We start from the raw sequence: 26659 nt of genomic DNA, 5'->3' as shown, positions 1-26659 counted from the left end.
TATAATGGTAATCTTTGCCCGTAATGTGTCTGATTGCGACTCAACGTGGCAATCTGCTAAATTAAGGGTACAACCACGATTACTGCTCGACAAGTGATGGAATGGGTTTCGATATACCTAGTCTTATATTTTTCTTCATGTCTTAAGACTGACTGACTATTATAGAACTAGCGACCTGCCCCGGCTTCGCTCGGGTGCAATTCTGAGGAATAAATGAAATTATTTACGACGCCACATTAAAAACCTCAAAAATAACAGTATTTCTCCACTATTTAATGGATGTTATTATACATAATATATAAACCTTCCTCTTGAATCACTCTGTCTATTAAAAAAAAACACATCAAAATCCGTTGCGTAGTTTTAAAGATTTAAGCGTACATAGGGATATAGGGACAGAAAAAGCGACTTTGTTTTATACTATGTAGTGATAAAGAATCATCATCATCATCAGCCCATAAACGTCCCCACTGCTGGGGCACGGGCCTTCCCTATGGATGGATAGGGAGATCGGGCCTTAAACCACCACGCGGGTCCAGTGCGGATTGGTGGTTATTAACGACTGCTAATGCAGCCGGGACCAACGGCTTAACGTGTCTTCCGAAGCACGGAGGAGCTCGAGATGAAAACTTTTTTTTTTTTTTGTGGTCACCCATCCTATGACCGGCCTCTGCGAAAGTTGCTTTACTTCAACAATCGCGGACCGAGCGCGTTTACCGCTGCGCCATCGAGCTCCTCATGATAAAGAATAATACTAGGTATATAACGGTAAAACTCCGCCCCGCACCAATTCGTATTCGGCGCCGAGCTAGATATACCTCACCCCCTCTGAGACTTACTTGGCGGTCTACAAAAGCACATAAAAGAAAGTGCGCAATTTTATCAAATTTTAATGTCATATAGCAATATTGCTTTTTAGGTGAATTGCTTCAATGTGGACTACATAGACTCCGTGGTTAGAGCGTTGGGCTCACGATCTGGAGGTCCGGGTTCAATTCCCAATAGGGACATTGTTGACATCACTTTGTGAGTCTGTCCTTTGGTAACGACATTGCAGGCTTCAATCACCTAATTGTTTTTTTTTTTTTAATAAAATAGGCTCGCGTTTGACCACAATCTTACCTGATGGTAAATGACGATGTGGTCTTGGGTGGATCACGCTTACCTAGCAAATTCCTACTGTAGACGACAGGTCGACATGGCAATAAAATTCTCTAGTGACGTGACGTTTTCAATATCGATATATTTTTATTATGTATGTAACAAAATGTAAATAAAATAATACCACGTTTTCATTTAAGTGAATTATTGGTTTTTTTGCTTGAACACGCGACGAAGATGCTACCGTAGCCATTTTTAAAACACAATAATAATAAATTATGTGAGCGAGATTATAATCGATAAACGCGGTCGATACGGACTCGTGCGACACTAAGACTAAGACGCCGCGGGGACTGTGCGGGTGTGCGGGGCGACCCCGCCTCCGCGGCTCACCTCATGCCCCGATTGCCATGTCGACCTGTCGTCAACAGTATTCACTCTATCCTTGAAGACTCCCAGATTGTCTGAAATAGTAAGATGATTCCGTGCTTCGAAGGGCATGTTAAGCCGTCGGTCCACCACCACCAACTCGTACAGGAGCAGCGTGGTGGAGTATGCTCCATACCCCCTCCAGCTGATTGCGGGGTGGTCTGTGCCCAGCAGTGGGACGTATATAAGCTGTTTATGTTATCTTTATGCTTCAATGTGGCCTGTTCAGACCTGCCATGCTTACCATTATTATCCATTACGGAGTCGAATTGTAGGCGTTTGCAAACCAATATCGGAAAACAGTTTTCTGAGCAGTCTATTACTTAAATTCCGCGGTTCCACATTCTTCATATACCTACATAGGAAAGGAACGGTCGCTTTGGAATCTAATTCATTCTCGCAAAATGAAGAAATGACGTTATAGGATAGGAATTTTAAATTCAGTTTTACATATTATGTAAAACAGGGTCCCATATTAGAAAACAAGCCGCAAAAATGCGAGGCGATATGTGCAATATGTAAAGTAATGTTTATCTACTTTTTTATGAATAATACGTTTGTACATTGTTTTAAGTTTACGCGGTTATTATCATAATTAAAACACATAATAACGGGTTCTTACCGCGTTTAAATGGGGATATGAGACTCTCGATATTTCGACACTGTTGCAAGTGCCATGATCACCATGATCATCAGTCATCCCGTGATCATGGCACTTGCAACAGTGTCGAAATATCGGGAGTCTCATATCCCCATTTAAACGCGGTAAGAACCCGTTATTATGTGTTTTAATTATGATAATACGTTTGTACTTCATCATACAAAAGATAATATTTTGCGAATGTAATGTTTTGAGAATATAATATTATGAGAATGAAGGATCATTTGTACTAACTGTCAAAGAGTTCATAATGCGTCATACCGTCACTAGCATAAACAAACTCCGTAACGATAGAGTTCTGGAATGTCACCGTAATCCTGCGTCCTGTTCCGTGCTGTGCTGTGTTCGAGGGTCGCGAAATAGGATTTTTTTTGACATATTGTAGATTTGCCGTAGAACTGATGGTAAGTGAAGATTTGGCCTAAAGTGGTACATCTAGTAAATGTCAGGGAGAAAGCAATGGGGCGAGGTGTTACGTTATGGGCTCTATTTTTTATTATGTCGTTTAATACTGGCAACTATAAGGTTAATACCTACAGCAGATCGATGCGATATCGCGATATTGTGGAGAAGGTGTCGAAGAAAGAATAATAAGTAATTATAAATAACCGTATAGCGACAGGTTAGCAGCCTCGATATGATCCCTATACAGTAGCTACTTCGTTGATTAATCCCAATGGTATTGGCACGTGCAAATAAGCCCCCGGCCTCAAGTTAAGGCTGCTCACCCATAGAAATAGGTGCATTTTAATGTTGGAACTTTTGTTCTAAACTGTCTCTCTAGGTTAATGGTATCAACTTTTAAAAAATACAAGCGTAAATAATCTTAATTTCAACGACATAGCCTATAATATACTTCCGCCAATTACTTGATTTCCCTTGCACGAGGTCTGCTTAATTTTTCACGCGACACACTCTTGAAGAAAGTAGGTCGAACTTGATGTGATTACGAGCACGGAATGGGCTGAGACGATCGTGGGGTATCTACAATCTATAGGAGTGTTCGAAGAATGACGAATTTGCATGATAGATAGATAGATAAATCATTTATTTGGTCTAGAGTCACACATGCATAAGATACAAATCAGCAACAATACACATCACATACAAAATGTTTAACACACGCCAGGTATGTATGTGTGCTGCAGCAGCGCAAAACGGTCATAGCTCAGCGCAAGTATTTTTCTGTGTGCTTTCATCAGGCGGTTACCCGATTTGCCCTATGACCAGTCCGCGCCGGCAGTTTGCGTTGTATCACGGTGCAAATAACAGCTGTCAGAATCAGGTTACACAATCCGTCTCCCTTCCTTATTTTTTCTTTTACCTATTTACAAATTTATATGAATATCGTTTTCTATAGAATTTCACTCTGAATTAATTGCCAGATAAGATAAGAGTTACAGTTCTGTGCCAACATCTTGCCATGCCTATCTTGATGAAAGTACTGCCAACTGTATCTATTGTTTAAAATATTATAGTTATTTATTTTCTTGTACTAAAATAATTTATTCTTTTCAGGTAAGTTACGGTTGCTGCTTTGGATGTTGTATTTCGGGTAAGACACAAAAAAAACATTTCTCCCTCTTCTTCTTCTTTGTGTAAGAAGATTTCTCCCTTATTCTTGGCTATTCTAGGCGTATCTACTCGTCTGCGGCGACCGTGGTCCAGTGGTTGACCGTTGGCTCACGATCCGGAGGTCCCGGGTTCTAATCCCGGTGAGGACATAACACGAAAAAAAACACTTTGTGATACCTAGTTTAATTAGGACTCTGCAGGCTTATCACCCAATTGTCCGAAATTAAATTGACCCGTGCTCCGAAGGGCACGTTAAGCAGTCGGGTAAACTGACGTGTGGGTTGTGAGATCAATGTCCGACTTCATCAACCCTAGAGTCAGACTTATTTTTGAGCTGCCAAAGGACTAGATTTGTTTGTTTCATAGTACCCGGACTAGCCGAGAGCGACAGCTTAACGTGCCTTTCGAAGCACGGATCATCTTACTTTCGGAGAATCGGGTGATCAGCCTGTTCTTTTAACCAATATAGGGATTACAAAGGGATTTTTGGTATAATTATGTCCCTACCGGGGTTCTAACCTGGGACCTCCGGATCGTTAGCCCAGAGCTCAACCTCAGGATCACGGAGGCCGTCACAAGAGTCAGTGTACCACACGTAGTGAATGTACCAACGTGATATGTGGATGTCGCGGTGTCGTAATTCTTTTTTACGAGCGGTCCCCGGCCTTTGTATGCTCTAGATCGGCTTAGGTCAGGTTTAGAGGGAGACGTCCAATGAAATACTGTGAATACTCGCCATTGAGGTTTGGTGTAACAGAGGGAAGCTTTATTGAATTCACAGTATCCATACTGTCGCCTTTATGTAGAGAAAACCTCGTAGGCGTATTTTTGATAAAATACAATAGATAGATAGATAGATAGATAAATCATTTATTTGGTCTACAGTCACACATGCATACAATACAAATCAACAACTATACACACCACATACAAAATGTTCAAAAATGTGTACAATCTGATCTACGTGTCACTTTTGATACGAAAGTCCTTGAATTTTCTTATCTTCTTCTATCGTGTAGGTCGTGAGGTGGATTACGAACCTCATCAAGCCAGGTGTCTGTCTGACGCCGTACGGGTGAAGACTAAAGTAAGAACTTTAAGAATTTAATGAACTCTGTAGGAACAGTTGAAACCCAAGGCAGGTACCTACTCTCAGTCACTCAATACGCGAGAATAATTGTCAGTATTTATTTGTAGTTATGTCGTGTAAGGTTCAAGTGTTCAACTTGTTTAGCAATAGGTAACGAGCGAACTACCTACTTCTCTACCGTGTGAACTCATCTATCCATTTAGTAGTCCCGTCGATTCTGCCGATTCTCTTTCACTCTAGCAAATGCCGGTTCAGAGTATCGAAAAAGGATAGAAGCATAGGAAAGTGAGATGACGTGCCGGGATGTGGTTCAAACCGTTATATTAAAAAAAAGGGGATTAAAAAACTTGTTATTGTTTGAAACATTTTATTCTGAAACATAACTCTAATGTCCTAACCATTGTTCTATTATTGTATAACATCGAGGCTAATAGCCTACATGATATTTGTTTATATGTAAATGTTTTTAAGAAGATCCAATCTAACTTCATTTCAATTTTATTCTTTCATTATAAAATCTGTTCCTAACTGTCTTGCAGATATCACTCTCACCTTACCAATAAAGTATATCTTTATTGTATCTACCTACAAAATGTAAAAACAGACGATGAGTTGCGGTGTACAGGAAAACCTGTCGATAAGTTTATGAGACACCATTTTGATTGTAAAATGTTTATTGTTACTTTGAATGAATAATAAAAAAAAGACCGAGAGGGGGTGAGGTAAACCTAACTCAGCTGCTGGTGGGGAGCGGAGAGTTGTCGTTCTATACGTAGTAATATTCCTTTTTCTATGGTGTAAATGACACCGTAGCGAATACTGTGGAAGATGATTCAGCTCATGTTTCTGAAGTAATACCAAGTGGACTGTTTTCAAGAGTATGGAACTGAAAATAATTAAATAAAAACACTTCCATTTTCACGAGTTTTGCGACGAAATTTCACTCGATATCAACTCAGAATCATGGGGAGCCCCGTACATTTCTAAATCACTACAAGTCACGTGTAATACTAAACCTAAAACTCGTACAACTTCAACCCCTTCAACTTTTGGGATCTGCTATGGATTATAGATATTTGACATTTGCGCAAATAAAATAAGGACGCAATTTCAGCAAATATCGCTTTTTAGATGTGGCCTTTTTAACCCACCCAGGTTAATAAACTGCCTATATACGTCCCACTGCTGGGCACAGGCCTCCCCTCAATCAACCGGAGGGTGTATGAAGCCACCACGCTGCTCCACTGCGGGTTGGTGGAGGTGTTTTTACGGCTAATAGCCGGGACCAACGGCTTAACGTGCCCTCCGAAGCACGCAATCATCTTACTTTTTCGGACAAACAGGTGATTCAAGCCTGAAAAGTCCTTACCAAACAAAAGACGGTCTCACAAAGTGATTTCGACCATGTCCCCATCGGGAATCGAACCCGGACCTCCAGATCGTGAGCCTAACGCTCTAACCACTAGACCACGGAGGCTGCTACCCACCACCCAGGTTATATTACATTAACCTGATTTTGGCTCGTATGTCTACTGCGACCGAGCTATTTCGTTAGGAATTCGGTCACCTGCGTAAAATAATTAATAGGTCGGAAATCGTTACGCCGTTATGTACTCGGGCGAATTGGTCGTAAAATCGCTTAACGTGTTTGTTAAGAACAGCCTAATAATTCGGCTATACGATGCCGGTATACCAGTCTAGTTGATGTTTGCAACTACGTGAGGTGAAGGTGAAGTGAGGTATGCACCACCCATGCTTGTTTTTGACGTTATTTACTTTCGTTCCTACGACGATCAACGAATGAGGATAAAAACAAAAAGCTCAAATATAGGTGACAGCACTGTCGAGTGTTCCTAAATAGTGACAGAATTCGTGATAAATTGCTATGAAATGTGTAGCAGCGTGGAGTGTATCCTGTTTAAAGAATGAGTTACAAAAAAGAAAAACATTTTTTGATTGATAACAAGTCTATAAACGCTGATTGAGTGGAATGAGGGAAAACATCGATACACTTACCACAAACACATTCTTAGGCGATTCTCACACTGCCTTGCGTGATGCAGCGTAGCGCGTGGATGCGTGTTCTTCCGTTGCTTGTATCTCCGTTTGTATAGAAAACACGCACCACACACAGAAAATGCATCCACGCGTGTTCATGCGGATGCATCAAAATTATATAATTTTGTATCTTTACTGAAAAAAAAAGTAATATATTTGTTAAGCAAATAAGTAGCTGTACTTGATTGTGCTCATCAACATATATACATACATACAAAAACTTACGCCTATTTCCCACCGGGGCTCATCAAGTTTTTTTTTATTAATTTGTAACCATGTTGACGGAGCTAATTACTGTACTTTGTTATGTCAAAACGGCCATCACAGCGCGGCTTTCGGTGACTTCGGGAGGTTTGAAAATTATGTAATTTATTCGCTACCAGCCAGCATAGAAAAATAATAATTGTGCGTTTTAATTTTAGATTACTTGAAGGCTTTAAAGTATCTGAATGTAAAATAAAATGCTGGCAAAGGTAACCCGATGAGCTTGTCTGCTCCAGACTTCTAGAGGCAAAGTGAAACTTTTCACAAGTTTGTTAAGTCAAAAGTTTTAATAGAACTGACCTTTCAAATACACCGGTATTTATAAATCGCTTTTTTAACTTTTTTTAGGGTTCCGTACCTGAAAAGTAAAATCAGAACCCTTGTGGGATCCCTTTGTTGTCCGTCTCTCTTTCAGGACCCTTTTTTGGAAGTTGAAATTATCTTTGATTTTATCGTTGAAATTAATTTCCGGCTGTTTGTACGGAACCCTCGGTGCGTAGGTCCGACTCGCACTTGACCGGCTTTGTAAAATAACTTATATCGAGGCCTTCGACCAATGGCCGTTTGACGTCCATCTACGTAGCATTGGTATCCTTTAGGCCTCAAACTCGATGACAGCGGCAGCGGCGCGGCGGCGGCGGCGGTGCGGGGAGCGGCGCGTTCAAAATATGCTAAGACTTATATCGAAGTGTTCTCGATGGCAGCGGCGCGGGGAGCGGAGTACGAGCGGTGTCGCTGCGTTTGAAACTCGCCTTTTTGTTTCCTTCATTCATTATAGGGATTCAGATCTTCTTTTGCCCATAATAAATCGTACGAAACAAAATAACTACAATCGAAAATGCGTTGTCGCCGTTTCGACATCGCGTTCATTCGAGACACAACTCTATACCGCCGCAACACCGCGCGATCTGCCCGCTGGCATCGACAACGGAACAGCGGCCGCCGCGCCGCTCCCCGCGCCGCTATCGCCTCCGCGCCGCTGCCGCTGTCATCCAGTTTGAGCCCTTATTGGTGGAAGCGCTCAGCGCGCGCGGCGCGGTTTTCATGCACACCCGGCAAATCCAGGATGTTTTAAAAAAGGCCAGGTCAAGAGTACTCTAAATGCTCGCCGGCGAGCATGCATGAAGAGTGGAAGAAGCGAAAGTGGTGTGTCACGATCGTAGTAAGTGGAATTCCGTGGTCTCTGTCTATCCCCATAGGAAACAGGCGTGATCTTGTGTATGTCATCATCAGCCCATTAACGTCCCCACTGCTGGGGCACGGGCCTTCCCTACGGATGGATAAGCCTTAAACCATCACGAAGGCCCAGTTCGGATTGATGGTTATTAACGACTGCCAATGCAGCCGGGACCAACTGCTTGACGTGCCTTCCGAAGCACGGAGGAGCTCGAGATGAAAACTTTTTTTTTGTGGTTAAAGTTGCTTAACTTCAACAATCGCAGACCGAGCGCGTTTACCGCTGCGCCACCGAGCTCCTCATTCTATATGTAATTAATACAAATTTTATTGTCATTTTGACTTACATTTACGTATTAGATGTATAAATAAATAAAAAAAAATGCATGCCTTTGTTGGTGTATCACGCTTGCTCTATAGTTAGTGGCAGTCCATGAATAACAAACTGCTCATTTATAACCATCTATTGTGTGTGCTGGAAAATAAAGCTTTGATTTTTTAAATTGAATTTATGAATTTTGAACATACCTCTCCATTGTAAATGAAAACAAATGTTTTCAATGGCTGGATGAAATTCGCCACAAAAATGCAAAATTCGTTTTTTTTTTGTGGTCACCCGTCCTATGACCGGCCTTTGCGAAAGTTGCTTAACTTCAACAATCGCAGACCGAGCGCGTTTACCGCTGCGCCACCGAGCTCCTCAATATTATGTATGTATGGGCTATAGTATACTGTTTCAATTTGGCTCACTAAACAACCAGCTCGAGCTGACACAGTCATCAATCATACGGAACCCGTGAAACAGACGGGTAAACAACTGCGAGGCCGGTTTGAAGAGGTTGTTAACTATTTATTAGGTTGTTGGAACGTTAGGACCGTTGCCAGTAGCTTGGCCTTGCCAAGATTGGAGCATTTAAGAGGCAATTTCTGAGATCAGTTGCGTAGTAAGATGTGGATACCCTGGTGGCAGCCCTAGAGTGAACACTGTTAACATGGCTACATAAGTAAACCCTTCATCATATCCCTAACATTATCCCGTTTAAAGTACATAATAACGGGTTCTTACCGCGTTTAAATGGGGATATGAGACTCCCGATATTTCGACACATCATATCCCCATTTAAACGCGGTAAGAACCCGTTATTATGTGCTTTAATTATGATAATAACCGCGTAAACTTAAAACAATGTATTATCCCGTTTTTCACAGGGTCCGCTTACCTAACTTGAAGATTTGACAGGTCCGGTTTTTTGCAGAAAACCTGCCCTATACAGGTGCTCCAGTTTTTTTTTCTGGTCAGACAGGCAGTCAGATCTTCTAACCCGCAAAGGGAAAAACATCCCAATACAGGTTAGGTCACATACTTTAGAAATGCATTTCTCGGGTTTCCTCACGATGTTTTCATGCATCGCTGAGCACGTGATAATCATTTACGACCCAAACATGAATTCGAAAACAAATTCCACAATCATTTGGTTTAGGCCTCTGCTGGATTTGAACCTGCGACCTCAAAGTAAGAGGCAAGCGTTCTACCAACTGGGCACAGAAAAGACCCTAAATAAATCCTTAAGAAAAGAAATATTTGATGAGAATGAAAGAATCGAAACTGATGTGTGAGGATCGTAGTAACTGGAATTCCGTGGTGTCTGCTTACCCCAACGGGAAATAGGCGTGATCTTATATATATGTACGGTCACGAGCATTAATATGTATACACTTTGGTACCATGTCACATTAACTTTTTTGACAAATTGAACTGTAAGTCTCACTAAATGTCAAATATGTTAGTGCGACAGAGTCCTAAAGTGGGTACATTATATTGCTCATGACTGTATGTATAAATAAACTCACGCCTGTAATTCCTAAGAGAGTGGACAGAGCCACTAGTAAACAAAGACAACTGGCAAGCACTGTTGACACTGAGTCCTAAGATGGATATGTTGGCCCTTATGGTGAATCTCAACGCCTGTAAAAAATGACCATCATGTTAGAAAGGACACAATCCATCTGTCGGATTTTACGTCATGACAGAAGGCAATGTGTTGAACGTGTCCCATGTTTTTATTCCGTCCCAGCTCATAGCGATAACCGCAAAGTAAGTCTATGACCTTTGTCAAGTTTTTATGTTATCAGCTACTTGCCCTGGGCAAGCGCCTCCCTTCAACTTTCCACCTTTCACGGTCTTCAGATAACCGTTCGAATCCCGTGCTTATTCCGTGATTTCGTGCTTCGGAATGTACGTTAACCCCTTGCAGCCGAGATTTCCCGAAACAATAGTTAAACAATGAGGTTTGAATCAAAGGACATTCAGTCTTAAAGCTACGGCGATGAAAAAAAACTGACTATTCAAAGTGACCAAAAAGATATTTTTGACTTTGTTCTAGCTACGCCACTGCCTAAGATCGTATAATATCCTTAGTTTTGATAGACTAGATGACCTTGGCGACTGCTGTATTTGATTGTGCAATACTTCTTGGAATATAGACCATATTATGAGGAGTTGAAAATGATATGGGTTAGGGCAAATATACAGAATAAAATAACACTATTTCATACTTTAAATATCCATATCTCATACTCTTAAGGTCGATAACTATTTTTACCAGCCCTCGCGGCACGGCAACGGCGCGCAGCGCCGCACGGCGCGACGCGATATATGTCGAGGGCTTCGATCAATAGGCGTATGACGGGTAAGGTTGACGAAGGTTAGCAGGAAGAAATCCCAGTTTTATGTTAAGATAATTTCCTTTGTTTTTTAAAGTAATAAAGAGTATATAAATAAAGTAACGTTTATCTACCTTAGATACCGTAGGCGCGGTTGCTGTGCAGACGCCGCTGAAGAGCCTTAAAGTACCCATAAAAAGTGTTAGTTACCCATAATACCCATAAAAAACCTTATCATCCTTAGAAGTTTTCAGTTGTAAAACCTAAAATAAGCTCGTAAAATGTTGGAAACATCCTCATTACTCATATACGTTGGCGATCAATGGCGTGTAGACAACGTTGCGCTCGTTAAGCCGTTTTATGGTTATCACCGCTTGGTTGGACGTCGGCGCTATGTTTGCTATACACACAGTACGGTAAGTCGAAGGACGTAATTACGATCCCGACGATCCGATTACTATAGCCATAGAGGCGGCCAATCAGCTCGCGACACCAAACACTTCAGGATCCCGATACCGACTCCGCCGGCGTGGTCGACGGTTTCCCTCAATCAGCGCTTATCGCTATCAACCCGTTTGGGTCGATTAATTCTTTTAAATATTTTTCCTCTCAGACGACGCCCTGAGCCAGGTTCGCGCTCAACTGGGCGCCCTTAGGCCTGTTGTCTTAAACGTTGTACCAGATCAGAGCCTTCAGCGCTCTCCATTTGTACGGCCAAGTAGTTAATGCGATCTATAATAAGAAACGTCAAAAAAAGTAAGTCTATTTTTCGGCGTGAATAGACTGTTGTAAAAAACGATAGGTGAAGTATAAATGGAATACATGTTATATGAGTCATGTCAGGGCCTTTGGCGGCTCAATAGTAACCCTGACACCAGGGTTGTGGGTTGTGAGGTGAATTACCAACCTCATCAACCCACACGACAGAAGAAGAAGAGTGGAATACGGAGTCATATTTGCTGTCTTAAACATTGGTAGAATAGAATATACCCAAATAAAGTAAATGCGCAATGCAAACAAATGTCAAATAGCAATATTGCTTTCTTAGATGAATTGCTTCGATGTGGCCATTTTTACCGCCCTGGTTGTGATACTGGTTGTATATTCTATTTAACACGGTGTAGTGTGAGGCGAACTTTATAGTACGGCTCATTTCGCGTGACCGAGATTTGAGCACAGTTGCGTACACTACGCATATGTGTGTTATAAGCTACTAAGTCAAGCTTTACATATTATACAGTCATGAGCAATATAATGTATCCACTTTAGGACTCTGTCGCACTAACATATTGGACATTTGTTGATACTTACAGTGCAATTTGACTTTGAAAAATAAAATAAATTAAAATAAAATAAATAAAATCTCTGTGGGCATTGGCTAATAGTTATTCTATTCAAATCATCATAGTGGCATTGGTTTGAATTCCGGCTCGGGTTCTAAACCACTGCACTCTACATTATGACTTCGAACTCATGTTTGGATCATAGATAATTGATATCACGTGGTTTCCAGAATTTGAGCCAGGTTAATGACAATAGGCTCGCGTCCTTTTGCACGGGACTTAAGCATAGCTGGCGAGGAATTGGTGTAGGTATATACTTTAACCCTCTGCTTACCCTTTCAGGGTCATTCGGTCAGAGTCATTTCGTCAACAGAATTGACTTTCACCAATTGATATAAAACCAGCCGGTATCTCACAAACTGTATAAAAGTATCCGAAACAAGATTTCAATTTTACCTCTAACGTCCAATCTCTTCCATTGGTACTACAAAAAATCTCTTTCAAAGAAACTCGGATGAAAAACAATAATATTGCTAGCTTTTCAGATAAGGCTACGATTATTGTGTGGAAAATTGCGGTGATCATCATCATCGTTTTTCACAGAGTCCGCTTACCTAACCTGAAGATTCGACAGGTCCAGTTTTTTACAGAAGCGACTGCCTGTCTGACCTTCCAACCCGCGACCAGCCCAATACAGGTTAGGTCACCTTCGAAAATCCATTTCTCGGGAATGTGGGTTTCCTCCCGATGTTTTCTAGTTAATGATGACTAGTTGGAAACTACCCTATTTGAAACATAATGTGATTCAAATATCAAGCAACAATTATTTTTATATATACGCTTCAGCCATTACATTGTATTTTGGAATAATTATGTTCCCGAGTATTGATAAAATAGGAAATTACCACTAATAAACTTAAATCTGGATAACGCCATCTGTATTATTTAGGGAACCTAGCGTGGAAAGTTCCTCGTTGCTTAATCATGGTCTTTTTAACCCCCAGTTCTCGCTTCGCTTACAAGTGTGGGCGTATACCTATGAATTGAATTCAATAGAGAGAAACCAAAGGTCAATGTACTTTGAGGATGTTATTGTATCAAGCTATCTCGGTCTTGATATTGGCTATCGGAACTTGTATTTGTAACGTCTAAATGTTTTGGAAAAGGAGGAAATGGTAACAACATTTAAACACCTCGAGAAATATAATTAATACTAAGATTTTTTTTCTTATTTTTACCTTATCATAGTTACCATTTTCTTCTTCTATTGTGTGGGTGTGAGGTGGATTACCAACCCCATCAACCCTGTTGTCAGGGTTGTTATTGACTCATTGACTGATGTAACGACTACGTACTTAGTAATTATTGTAATAATTGAGGAGCTCGGTGGCGCAGCGGTAAACGCGCTCGGTCTGCGATTGGTGAAGTTAAGCAACTTTCGCAAAGGCCGGTCATAGAATGGGTGACCACAAAAAAAGTTTTCATCTCGGGCTCCTCCGTGCTTCGGAAGGCACGTTAAGCCGTTGGTCCCGGCTGCATTAGCAGTCGTTAATAACCATCAATCCGCACTGGGCCCGCGTGATGGTTTAAGGCCCGATCTCCCTATCCGTCCATAGGGAAGGCCCGTGCCCCAGCAGTGAGGACGTTAATGAGCTGATGATGATGATGATGATGACATAATACTACGACAATAAGAAATAATACTACGTATAGAACGGCAGTGCTCCCCAACAGCCGCTGAGTTCCACCTTGGTCTTACTTTAGTCACACCCCAGACACTTTATACAAATAACCTCATGTTACACAGACACCACACATTGACATTATCGTACACGCGCATCTGTGTGTGTGACGTCTGACGCCATATGATTGAAGTCTGAACTATGTCCAATGGGTGAGGTAAACCTAGCTCAGACGCTGCGCTGGTGGAGAGCGGACAGTTCCTGTTATATTCGTAGTATTATTCATTATTCTATGCTTTAATCGTCATTCGTATAGGCGTCGTTATTTAATAAGATCTGTATGTAACTCTTTGGAACCGATAAATATATTTATTAGTTCCATTTCATTTTAAAACTTAAAATGACATAATAATTAAAACACATAACAACAGGTTCTTACCGCGTTTAAATCAGGGATATGAGACTCCCGATATTTCGACACTGTTGCAAGTGCCATGATCACGGGATGACACAATGAATGTAAGTAGGTAGGTATATGTTTGCTTAGATAATTACCTCTTGCCGTACCGCTTCTGGACATTGTACACTCTACTTTAAAACCGTTGCAATGTTTACCTTCATACCACTACATTAAGAATAACAAGTATCTAATGAGGACTATCACCTACGTAAAGTTCATTGGTCTAACGATTCTGGGTAGATTTGTAAACAAACCGAAAGAGAATTGGGCTACGTAAACAAATAGACGATCGGAACAGAACTGAGGTCATATTAATAGTTTTTTCATGGAGATTATGTCAGGAATGAAGAGGTGGACTTCCTGTTCACATGTACGGTAATCCGAATGTACGATGAACACTTATAGTACGTAGTCGTTACATGAGCCATATCAAGCCTTTTGGGCTTAGGCAGTAACCCTGACACCACGGTTGACGATGAATGGTGATGAATGACCTCGTCATTGATCTGATCAACCCAAATGAGAAGAACAAAGCCCAATTGGGCATTAAGATTTACCAAGTGATGAAGGTAAAAGTCCTATTAGTTCATTTCAGACTTCTACCGTCAGGTACCTGTTTTTGGGTGCTGTCGCCAAAGGATGTTTTCGGGGTACCGAACAGAGCATAGTACCCCGTTAGCCACGAGTTGATAGTGTCACTAGGGATCGACGATCTTCTAGTGTGATATTGGAAGTTGTATATATGCGTCACGCTGTGTAAATTTCGATAGCGCGTTTCAGGACTGCATTATTGAATGGTGGCGCCATCTGTTGCATGTGGGCAGAACTAGCTGGTCAACTAGTTGGGTCCGCCGCAGATTTATCACTAACCCATGGTAAATACAAAGAAAATTACCTATGACATCTGTGGACCAGCAGTTCGGCATAGGCTCCGGAAGTCACAAGCATTTACACACATTTTTCTTCTTGTACTGTTTATAAAATATTATAGATCTTCATAAATTGCGCCTATTGTATCTACTTATTTACAATAAATACCTTTCTCTTGTTATATGGAAAAGAAAATAAGCTATAAAGCTAAAAACAAACTATTTATTATTAGCTGAACTTTGCAGCAAATGCATTACGGTCTAAAATTAAAATACCTCTTTTCGGATAGGTATGTGCGTCATTGCAGTTGACATTTTAGCGGCTCGGCTGTATTGCATTCTCGTCTAGAATTGTGTTAAAATTAATCTCGTAACGAAAACCTATATTTAAACGCTTTAAAACCCCTGTGAAGTTTTTATGTTCAAAAAGTACGAACTAGAGGTTGAAGCTTGTATTTATAACAAACACATACATATATACATTAATTCACATCTATTTCTATCACATTGATACACTTCTCTTGCTTCCTCCACATCGTTTCATACACGGATGCCGATACAGAGTAGATCGTACTAAAACCCAATTTGGTCAATGTAAGTCCTTCTATGTCACGCCTGCCCTGCCAAGAACCTACTCTTCATGTGCTCTACGCGTCCAAACCAACTTAACATTCCTTTCTCAAACATCATCACCATTTTTTCATTTTCTTCTTTATAGGTACTTTTTCTTTTGTTCATAATGTATAAACGGCCTCCGTGGTCCAGTGGTTGAGCGTTGGGCTCACGATCCGGAGGTCCTGGGTTCGAATCCCGGTGGGGAGATATCACAAAAATCACTTTGTGATCCCTAGTTTGGTTAGAATATTACAGGCTGATCACCGGATTGTCCGAAAGTAAGACGATCCGTGCTTTGGAAGGCACGTTAAGCCGTTGGTCCCGGTTACTACTTACTGATGTAAGTACGTAGTCGTTAAATGAGTCATGTCAGGGGCCTTTGGCAGCTCAATAGTAACCCTGACACCAGGCTTGATGAGGTTGGTAATCCACCTCACAACCCACACGATAGAAGAAGAAGTATAAACAATCCCTTTATATACGCGTCGTCTTGTTCCTACTACTAGGTTAAAGTTGCCATCAATAATAACTTTTCCGGAATTTCCGGACTATGAGTTTCATATGGGAATATTACGATCCGTTATTGACTGTCGGAGAACGGAGACGGCGGATGTACGTTCGCTGTGTATTTTATGTCTTTTCATTTACCTTTTCTTGTTTACGAGAATATGTCGGGCAATGTAGCTTCTGTGCTGGATATAAAAAGGCCAATTTAAAATACAAATATACTTTATTGCACTAAAATAAAAACAAATAATTACGACAGACACTTAACTAGGTACATGGCAAATGGCGACCTTATCGCTTAAAGCGATTTCTTCCAGATGAAAATAATAAGGTGTGGAAAAATTTAAACATTGAAATTGAAACATAGCGGGTTCAAACTATAAGTACGACTTACCAACAAAAACGTGCAAATAAATATATAACATAGATACAACAATATATACGTAACCTATAAATAGTACACACAAAATACCTAATAAAAAGCAACTCAAGAGCCACAGAATATTAACAACACCACAACACACTTCGCTTCAGAAACAGAACAATTTACAATTTTAAAAAGGAAAAGAATAAGTATCTAAAAATTATAAAGGTATCTGCGCCGTGTCAAGAAATAATAGTATTGCTTTTTAGATTAATGAGGTGCTTCCCAGGCTACGTTTTTCAAAAACATTATAGGTGGCGCTGTACAGTCATGAGCAATATAATGTACCCACTTTAGGACTCTGTCGCACTAACATATTTGGCATTTAGTGAGACTTACAGTTCAATTTGTCAAAGAAGTTAATGTGACATGGTACCAAAGTGTATACATATTAATGCTCGTGACCGTACACATCTTCTTTCGTTTAACCTTCTTATTGTATGGATATCAGACATACGCATCTTTCATTTTTGTTTTTCGTCTAAATGATGACCCTTTTTATTACACCCAGGCATAATTACGAGTACACCTTCCGCCCCTTATTATTCTGATCAAAATAAAAAGAAGCAATGTGAGTAACAACGTAATTCTATACATAATGTGATCCAAATATCAATTAACAATTATTTTTACACATAATATTATGCTTCTGCCATTACATTGTATTTTCGAATAATTATGTACCCGCCAGCCTCCGTGGTCTAGTGGTTAGAGCGTTAGGCTCACGAGTGGAGGTCCGGGTTCGATTCCCGATGGGGACATTGTCGAAATCACTTTGTGAGACTGTCCTTTGTTAGGTAAGGACTTTTCAGGCTTGAATCACCTGATTGTCCGAAAAAGTAAGATGATTCCGTGCTTCGGAGGGCACGTTAAGCCGTTGGTCCCGGCTATTAAAAAAAACCTCCACCAACCCGCAGTGGAGCAGCGTGGTGGAGTATGCTCCATACTCTCCGGTTGCTTGAGGGGAGGCCTGTGCCCAGCAGTGGGACGTATATAGGCAGTTTATTAACCTGGGTGGGTTAAAAAGGCCACATCTAAAAAGCGATATTTGCTGAAATTGCGTCCTTATTATATTTGCGCAAATGTCAAATATCTATAATCCATAGCAGATCCCAAAAGTTGAAGGGGTTGAAGTTGTACGAGTTTTAGGTTTAGTATTACCACACACGTGACTTGTAGTGATTTAGAAATGTACGGGGCTCCCCATGATTCAGAGTTGATATCGAGTGAAATTTCGTCGCAAAACTCGTGAAAATGGACGTGTTTGGTCCCGGCTATTAAAAAAAACCTCCATCAACCCGCAGTGGAGCAGCGTGGTGGAGTATGCTCCATACTCTCCGGTTGCTTGAGGGGATGCCTGTGCCCAGCAGTGGGACGTATATAGACAGTTTATGTATGTTATGTATGTAACCGAGTAATGAGAAAATAGGTAATTATGTCGTTAAAGCTGTACGGTCACGAGCATTAATATGTATATATATACACTTTGGTACCATGTCACATTAACTTTTTTCACAAATTAAACTGTAAGTCTCACTAAATGTCAAATATGTTAGTGCGACAGGGTCCTAAAGTGGGTACATTATATTGCTCATGACTGTACAACGCAATCTGTATTGTTTTTGGAGAAAGTAGTCTGGAAAGTTACTCATTCCTTTAATGTGGCGTTTTTAATCCTGTGACGGAGAGTGAATAGGTAACACGTGGTGTACTAATCTCTCTTAGAAGTTCGTTTAAGAACATGAACATGAAACTGGTAATTTGAATTGAAATGGAGGAGAAACATTTTCATGTTTCACACTTTTTAGAGCGCGATTTTTCCATAGTCGGGGTTTTTTTACAATAAAGCTGTTATTTTATATTAGGTTACCTTTATGTCGATCGAATCGAATGTTCTGTGTGTGTTTATAGACAAAACATGCAAAGAAAAACGCCAATGAAGTTACATACTTACTTCTACAGGTACTTTTAAAGAGATCACCCAAATGTACGATAAGGTGTAAAAGTCCAATCAGTTTCTTGCAAAGTATTAAATTAACTGGTTGCACTTAAGACCTTATGGTCTTACATGTCGCTTCTGTAATAGACCAAAAACAACTACAATTTTTTTATAATTATGACAACTAATGGTTCATAATTTCACCTCTGTTTTTAAATCATTCGCTGGGCTCATTGATTGCATTTTTGATCTTTGATAGTACATACATATATAATAGAAATCTTTGGTGGAATAAAAACAAAAACGTATTGCTCTGAAATAGAGAAATTTTCATTAGGATGACATTTACCTACATCTTTTACACTTGAGCTTATTTAAATAATACATAGAAACACAATATTTACCTGAAATAGAGTAAAAAACATTTAAAGGATCTTATTCCTTTCTATATGATTTACAGTAATAACACAATTATTCAGAAACTAAACTATGAAACTAAAATAATAAACTGTCCTGCTTGTTATCTTCTGACAGGACCAAAAACAATACCATCGTAAAGAGTAAATTATAATTTAAAGAGATTGACAATGGTGCTAATTCCTGTAAACACCATCTAATTTTATTTTAAGTTATATCTGTCATTTTCTTATCCGCCGAAAAGGAAAGGGACGGGTAATCGACAAGCATAAAATTTATGGAACACACGTCAATTTTAAGCATAAATCTAAAACAACCGTCTAAAAATTTCGCCCGGGTTATTCATTCATTTACTCATTCTTCTTAAAATTAAGAGCTGTCAATCATCCGTCCCTTTCCTTTTCGGCGGATAAGAAAATGACAGGTATAACTTAAAGTAAAATTTGGAGGTGTCTGCAGGAATCGGGGCCAATGCCAGCTCAGCTGGTATTGCGATTTCTTTACACATATATACATACGATCACGTCTTTTTACCGTTGGGGTCGGCAGAGATCACGGTTTTTTTTTTTTTTTTTTTTTTTTTTTATTTTTTTTTTTTTTTTTTTTTTTAGAATATGTTTATTTATCAAAAAACTTAAACACATCCACCAAACATTCCACCTAATACGTACCTGAGACACGACTTCTGCTTCTTCCACTCTCATCAGTCTTCATACATGCTCGCTGGTTTAGATTGGAGTTGTCTGTCGTCTTCTGTATTTCCGAATTCATATAACCTGGGTGCTTTCAAGGCCAGGGTGAACAGGCACCGCCTGGGCGAGCTCGCTCCATCTTAGGCCTCGTCAATGCCTTCGGGCAAGACTGGGGCCAAGAGCAAAGAGTAATCTTGATTGACTAAGCTTTTCTTTAAAACTATTTCAGTTCTATCATCCAAATAGTTGCTTGAATATTACGTCATAAGCATGAGGTGTCTAATAAGTTGACATAGTTGATGCAAGTCCACTCTAGCCATAGAGGCAGCCAATCAGCTCGCGACACCAAACACTTCAGGTCCCCGATACCGACCCCGCCGGCGTGGTCGACGATTTCCCTCATTCAGCGCTTATCGCTATCGACCCACTAGGGTCGATTAATTCTTTCAAATATTTTTCCTCTCAGATGACGCCCTGAGCCGAGGTTCGCGCCCAACTGGGCACCCTCAGGCCTGTTGTCTTAAATGTTGTACCGGGTGAGAGCCTTCAGCGCTCCCCATTTGTCCGGCCAAGTAGTTAATGCCATCTGCGGCAAATCTACAATAAGTCACGTCAAAAAAAAAAAAAAGATGCAAGTCCTTGAAGGTACAAATATATTGTTAGTGGTAGCGATAATCGTACTGTTAGCATTCCATTGTTAGTGTTTGTATTGGAACTTGCGTCCTATCGTTTACGTATTTACAGTCATGAGCAATATCATGTACCCACTTTAGAACTTTGAAACCATGTCGCACTATCATATTTGACGTTTAATTAAACTTACAAAGTTTTTGCGGTTGGTATAACGATAGCGACCTATTTCTATGCATGGAGACAATAGCCAACGTCAAAATCAAAGCCTCGCGAGGCCTCGGAACCCTGTGTCACACTTGACCAGTTTTTTTTCGGGACAAATTAAAAAGTTCAAGACCGAGTCGAGATACAAATGTTTTCTTTGTTTGTGCGTTTACTATCGGCACACCCCGAACACTTCATACAAACAACCTCGTTTTACACAGACACCACACATTGACGTAATCGTACACGTGCATCTGTGTGTGTGACATCTGACGCCTTACGATTCAAGTCTAAACTATGTTCGAAGGGGGTGAGGTAACCCTAGCTCAGACGCTGGTTGGGAGCGGAGAGTTGCCATTCTATACTGCCTTGCAACTCGTCTCTTCTACGATTCCGTTCGTCCCTTTCCCACTAAAACCCCGAGCTACGATTGGTCAACGTATCAACCTACGATAACCAATCGTCTTAAAGAATGAAGTTTCTTTTTTAAATTAATGTTGCCTTTTTAAGAAAAATAAAACTTATATAAAATTGAAATAATAAAATTTTGTTTTTTTTTTTTTAAATTAGAACAGCTAACCCTAACAATACGCAGTATTATTCCTTATTCTATGCTATCGGCTGGGTGTACCTTAGTTCTGTGCTCTGTGGGTTGGTATTTCCACAAAGGACAACCTTTGAATCCCGAGCGCCTTGCGGTCGCTACACCTGTTTCGGACTTAATTGAATACTGGAGATCTAATAACGCACTCAATATGCACTAATATGGAGGTCACCATTGAGTTATTAACATAACATAAGCTCACAACTGTATCCCAACGGGGTAGTTAGAGGTACATTCAGTGCTAGATAAACTTAGTACCCACCGAGCTGTTAGATCAACGTGATAGGTGGTGAGCAGTATCGCCGTCTATAATGCTCGAGTCAACTCATCATCATCATCAGCCCATAAACGTCCCCACTGTTGGGGCACGGGCCTTCCCTATGGATGGATAGGGAGATCGGGCCTTAAACCACCACGCGGGCCCAGTGCGGATTGGTGGTTATTAACGACTGCTAATGCAGCCGGGACCAACGGCTTACCGTGCCTTCCGAAGCACGGAGGAGCTCGAGATGAAAACTTTTTTTTTTTGTGGTCACCCATCCTATGACCGGCCTCTGCGAAAGTTGCTTTACGTCAACAATCGCAGACCGAGCGCGTTTACCGCTGCGCCACCGAGCTCCTTTTTTTTTTTTTTTTTTTTTTTTTTTTTTAACGTTGGGAAATGCGTTACGCATACCACGCCGCCCGGGGGGACGACGTGGTTATGTGGGACTCCCCGGGAAACCCGGTATACCCACTAAAACCCAACGGTGTTCCTCCTCGCCGCCATGTGGCGGGGATGCGGGAACGCAATTGCACACAACCGCGTCCCCGCCGGCGGATGCCCTCTTGGGCCCAGCGCCTATGGGGGCGCAACAAGCGCCTCCCCCTCCGCCGAGGGCTGCCCGGAACACTTGGGCAGCCCTACAGCACGGGACCTATGTTGTGGATGGCGGTCCCCCGACCACCATCCACAGGTCCCCGTCAGGGTGGAGCTGGATCCATTCATTGAACGGTATCCATCCGCTCCACCCCGGCCTTCTTGGCCTTGGCCTTCTTGGCCTTGCGCTTCCCCTTCTTCGGGGCGCTCTTCTTCTCCGGGGCCTGGTTCTTTGGCTTGTTTGCCGCAGAAACACAGCCAGTCCCCCCGATCGAGTGTGACGCCGGCTTGCCCGCAGCCTCACATACTGGGCAGTGAGGCTCGGCGTCACAATCCCGTGCCCTGTGGTCCGGTTGTCCGCAGCGGAAGCACAGTCGGCTGCGGTCGAACTCACAGGTGCACTTGACTCCCATGTGGCCCGGCTCCAGGCAGCGGAAGCACCTCATCGGTCTTGGGATGAGGAGCCTCGCCCTTGCCGAAGTCCACCCAACCTGGATCCGGCCGGAGCCGGCCACCTTCCTGGCAGCGGTGACTGGGCAGCTCACCCAGAGGGAGCCGTCTCCTCGCGGACCAACCACCAATCTTCCGCACTTTATTGCTTCGGAGGAGCACCCTCCCTCCTTCGCAATAGCCTCGGCCACTTCGAAGGCGTCAGCCGAATCGTCCAACCCCGTGATGCGGATTTCCGCCCGCTTCACGGGCCTGGCGATCCGGACCGCCTCAGGGCTCAGGACCTCCTTTAGCTTGTTAGCCAAGGAGTCCGCCTTCTCCGCTGAGGCCTCACCCCCAACCTCCAGCATGCGTGCCCCGGTTGCGGTCCTGCGGAACCTCAAGCTGTCGATCTTGAGGTCCGCAAGACGGACACGCTGCTTGGCGTCGGAGAGGATGGACGCGTACGTCACACCCCTCTCCTCCGCCCCTGGTGAGCGTCACCGCTGCAGTTTTCGGCGCGCGGAGCCTCACTTTCGCGCGCGCCGTGGGCTGAGCCTTTTGCGGCTCCTTCGCCACCTTGGCCGCCTTGGCTTTGGCCTTAGCCTTTCGGCCAACGACTGCCGTCCAGGGCAGCTCCTCCGGTGCGGAGGCAGGCTGTCGCCGAGCCTCTGCTGCCTCCTGTGCAGCCAGGCTCTTCTTCTTGCTCTTCTCCTTCTTTCTCGAAGAAGGGGGAGCAGAAGAGGCCTGGCTGTTCGTGAGAGCCTCTTTGGCGGGCTTTGGCTTTGCGCCTAGTCCCGCCATGGGGCGGCCACTACCGCTTGTGGAGGCGGCCGGGGCCCCCGCTGGCTCAGAGTGAGCCGGGTCAGCCTTGGCGCCTCTGACGTCCGCTGCGAGCGGAGGTCTCCTGCGGGGCTCCGGGAGGAGACGGTCTTCAATCCCGGCCAACCGAGCGTTCAGCATATTGCCGAACATCTCAGCGTTGGCGCGGGCTGTCTCCCCCAGTAGTTGCCGGAGGCTTGGCTCCGAGCTCTGAAGCTGGGAGGGTCGCTGCCGCAACTCTTGGAGGTCGCGGCGCAGGTCAGCAACCTCCTTCCTCAGCTGAGAGTTCGCGGCTTCCAGCCGCGTAACTTCCTCCGACATTGTCCGGGCCCTGATCTGGGACACTGCGTCCTGGATGCCCTTTACGGCGTCCTTCAGGGCCCGAACATATGTCCCCTTAAGGTGTGAGGACCTGGTGGCGACCATCGTAATGGTCTCCAGCGAGGTCCTCACAACATTAGCTAAGGCAGCGGACGTCTGCTGCTCGTCCTCCTCCTGGGTCGCTGGTTGAGGGCTGGGCTGTAGAGAGGCCCTAGCCTCCCTCACTCCTCGAGCCGCGTCAGCGACCTCCGCTTCGGCCACAAGCCGGAGGCTCTCCGCAAGCTCCCGGTTATATGCGGCCCTGGCTGCGGCCAGGCCCACATACTTCCCGGTAGAGGGCGGGCGTCCTCTCCCTCTCTTAGACCTGTGGGCCGCCCCTTCAAGGGGCAACACCACCGAGTCACCGGAGTCATCCTCCACCTCGAGGTCTGACCGGTTCCTTTTTAGGAACCGTCTTCCGCCCGACAGCTCCGACCCCACTGTCACCATGCTAGTACAGGAGGAGTCGTCGTCCGAGTCCATAGACTCCTCCTCCCGGCCAGCGGTCTTAGCGGTGACAGGCGTGTCACAGCGTGACAGGACCACGCTGAGTCGCCTCTCTTTTTCAACTACCGACAGCAGATCCTTGCCGCTTAGGATCGGCTGCACGGAGTTGACATCTTCCTCCGCAGTCCCCTTGCGGAGACGGGTGGCGCAAGCGCCTAGGCCAGGGCGCTGCAGCGCTTCCGGGGTGGTGGATCCCGGTTGCGCCACAGAACGCCCCGCGGACTTGGTGTCCGCTTCACGGCCAGTGAACAACAGTGCCTGAGCACGCTTACTATCTCCTATCTCTCCCTTCCTTCCTTCATCACTCCCACCTTCCAGCTCCGAAACGGCTTTATTACAAGAAATTTCCATTTTGAGTCCCACGAGTATGGGGGAAAGGGTGGTCCATCCGGGCAGTGCCCCCTGTACCCGGATAACCCTAATACCACTGGGGTGCGGGAGGTGCCCCAGGGTTGGTCGCTAGCTGGCGGAGAATACCCCCTCCGCCACCTTCCGGCGCCCCGACGCCGCGCGAAGGCCCGAAGGCACCTCAACGCCGGGACTTTGGGGGTTTTTTATTGAGGTTGGCTCCTCTTGGGCCGGCCGACCAAGGCAAGCCCCTTGGTCCTGGTAGGCCGCGAGACATGTCCACGACACCTAACCAGGATAACAAGTTTGGCGACGGTGGCCGAAGCCTGTCCGACGGGCATGTATTCATGGCCGCCGAACCCGTCACCGACGGCGCCAAGCGCCCTCCTCCTCCGGGTGGATTTTTTAAAGAGGTTGTCTCCTCGCGGCCCCCCCCACTTGCGTGGGAGCGGCCCCCACGCCTCGGAATACCGAGGGTTGCGGGTGGCCCGACGGCCGCCGTGCAATACGAACGACCGCCGCGCGCAGGCGAAACGCCTCCTCCCGGCGGTTTTTTACAGAGGTTGTCTCCTCGCGGCCCCCTCCACTCAATGTGGAAGCGGCCCCCGACCCCTTTGGCGCCCCACCACAAAGCGCTAAGGGGTTACGGGTTGCGCAGCGATGGACTTTGCCACCGCCGCGCTGGATTCTTCTTAGCTTCACTGCATCATTGGGCTAAAGCGGCACCCACCGATGCAGCTACTGAGCCCCCCCGCCACGACAAGGCGAGAATCCATTGGGGGGGGCGCCACCGAGCTCCTCAGTCAACTCGAGTCAACTACTTAAGATAAATTAATAACTCCGGTACCGTGGTTTAAACCGGCGTTCCCCATTTGAGAAGCAAGTCTGTGTTCCACAGGACCATGTTGAATAAAATATTGATGACACCTATATATTATAGACATTATGCTTTCAAGATTGATTGATTTTATTGACTATTTAATAATTTTCATAGTAATTCTTTCCACCACAAACATTTCCTATAACAGTCGGGGAACAGTCAAACCCCATTCTTCTTTTGTTTCGTTTGCCACGTAATGAGGAAAACTGCTTATTTCTCCCATCAGGTGTCGCTACTGTTGAGTGTTCTTAAATTTTGACAGTTCCCCATACTACTGTAGAAAACAAACATATTGTTTCGGTAATATTTTTACAATATAACCCTTTGCGCAGCGTTTAACTGCAAAATCATAGTGTTATATTTATTCCCTAAAGATCTGAAAAGCTTATTTTCAATCAAGACTGCCTTTTCTCCAACGGATGGCTTTTCTTTTTCGTAACTCGTCCTTCAGATGAGATACACTCCACGTTGCTCCACATTTTATAGCATTCTATCATGAATTTTAGCTGGTGTTAGATGTTGAATAACTTCTCCTTTTCTTCCTTCTTCTTGAATAATACGTTTTATACAAACCATATTATAACATTTCTGATAGAGAATCACCTCATAATATAACCCAAACGATTAAAAAAGGTTAAAACGTCTAACGAAGCAATATGAAGCATTCTTGTATTGCTTCAATATATAACTGGATTGTATTGTAGTGGACTGCCATCTAATTTCGTACGCTTTCATATTCTGTTGCATGTTATACTATACGTATATTGTTATTGTAAGTGGCGAGTTTACGAAATAAACAGAATTTGCAGTCGGAAAATTACGGAATCTGTTATTTATTAATATTATGGACAACTTACAAGCTACACTCTGCACATGCAAAGTTACAGACAATAAAAAAAGATTAAGAGCTAGCTCAATTACAAGTAGTCACAGCATGCACAAACAAGTGAACAAGAAAAACAATCTAATGAAGAAACTACATTCATTATAAGCTGGACATGACCAGCAGACATCTTGTAAGGTTTAATACGAAGTCCTAAGGTGGATATTATATTCTGCTGTCGTGTGGGTCATGAAGTGAAGGACCGATGTCATCAACACTGGTAT

General features: G+C 43.4%; 1 protein-coding gene across 3 annotated transcripts in view; it reads left to right on the top strand.

Annotated features, from left to right (window-relative positions):
• LOC126374704 (protein prickle-like) overlaps positions 1-26659 on the top strand; it is a 268632-nt gene that overhangs the window by 85263 nt on the left and 156710 nt on the right. The window lies entirely within an intron of this gene.

This window comes from Pectinophora gossypiella, chromosome 17, assembly GCF_024362695.1.
Source record: "Pectinophora gossypiella chromosome 17, ilPecGoss1.1, whole genome shotgun sequence".
Classification (NCBI taxonomy): domain Eukaryota; kingdom Metazoa; phylum Arthropoda; class Insecta; order Lepidoptera; family Gelechiidae; genus Pectinophora; species Pectinophora gossypiella.
This window is presented reverse-complemented; position numbering and strand designations above follow the sequence as displayed.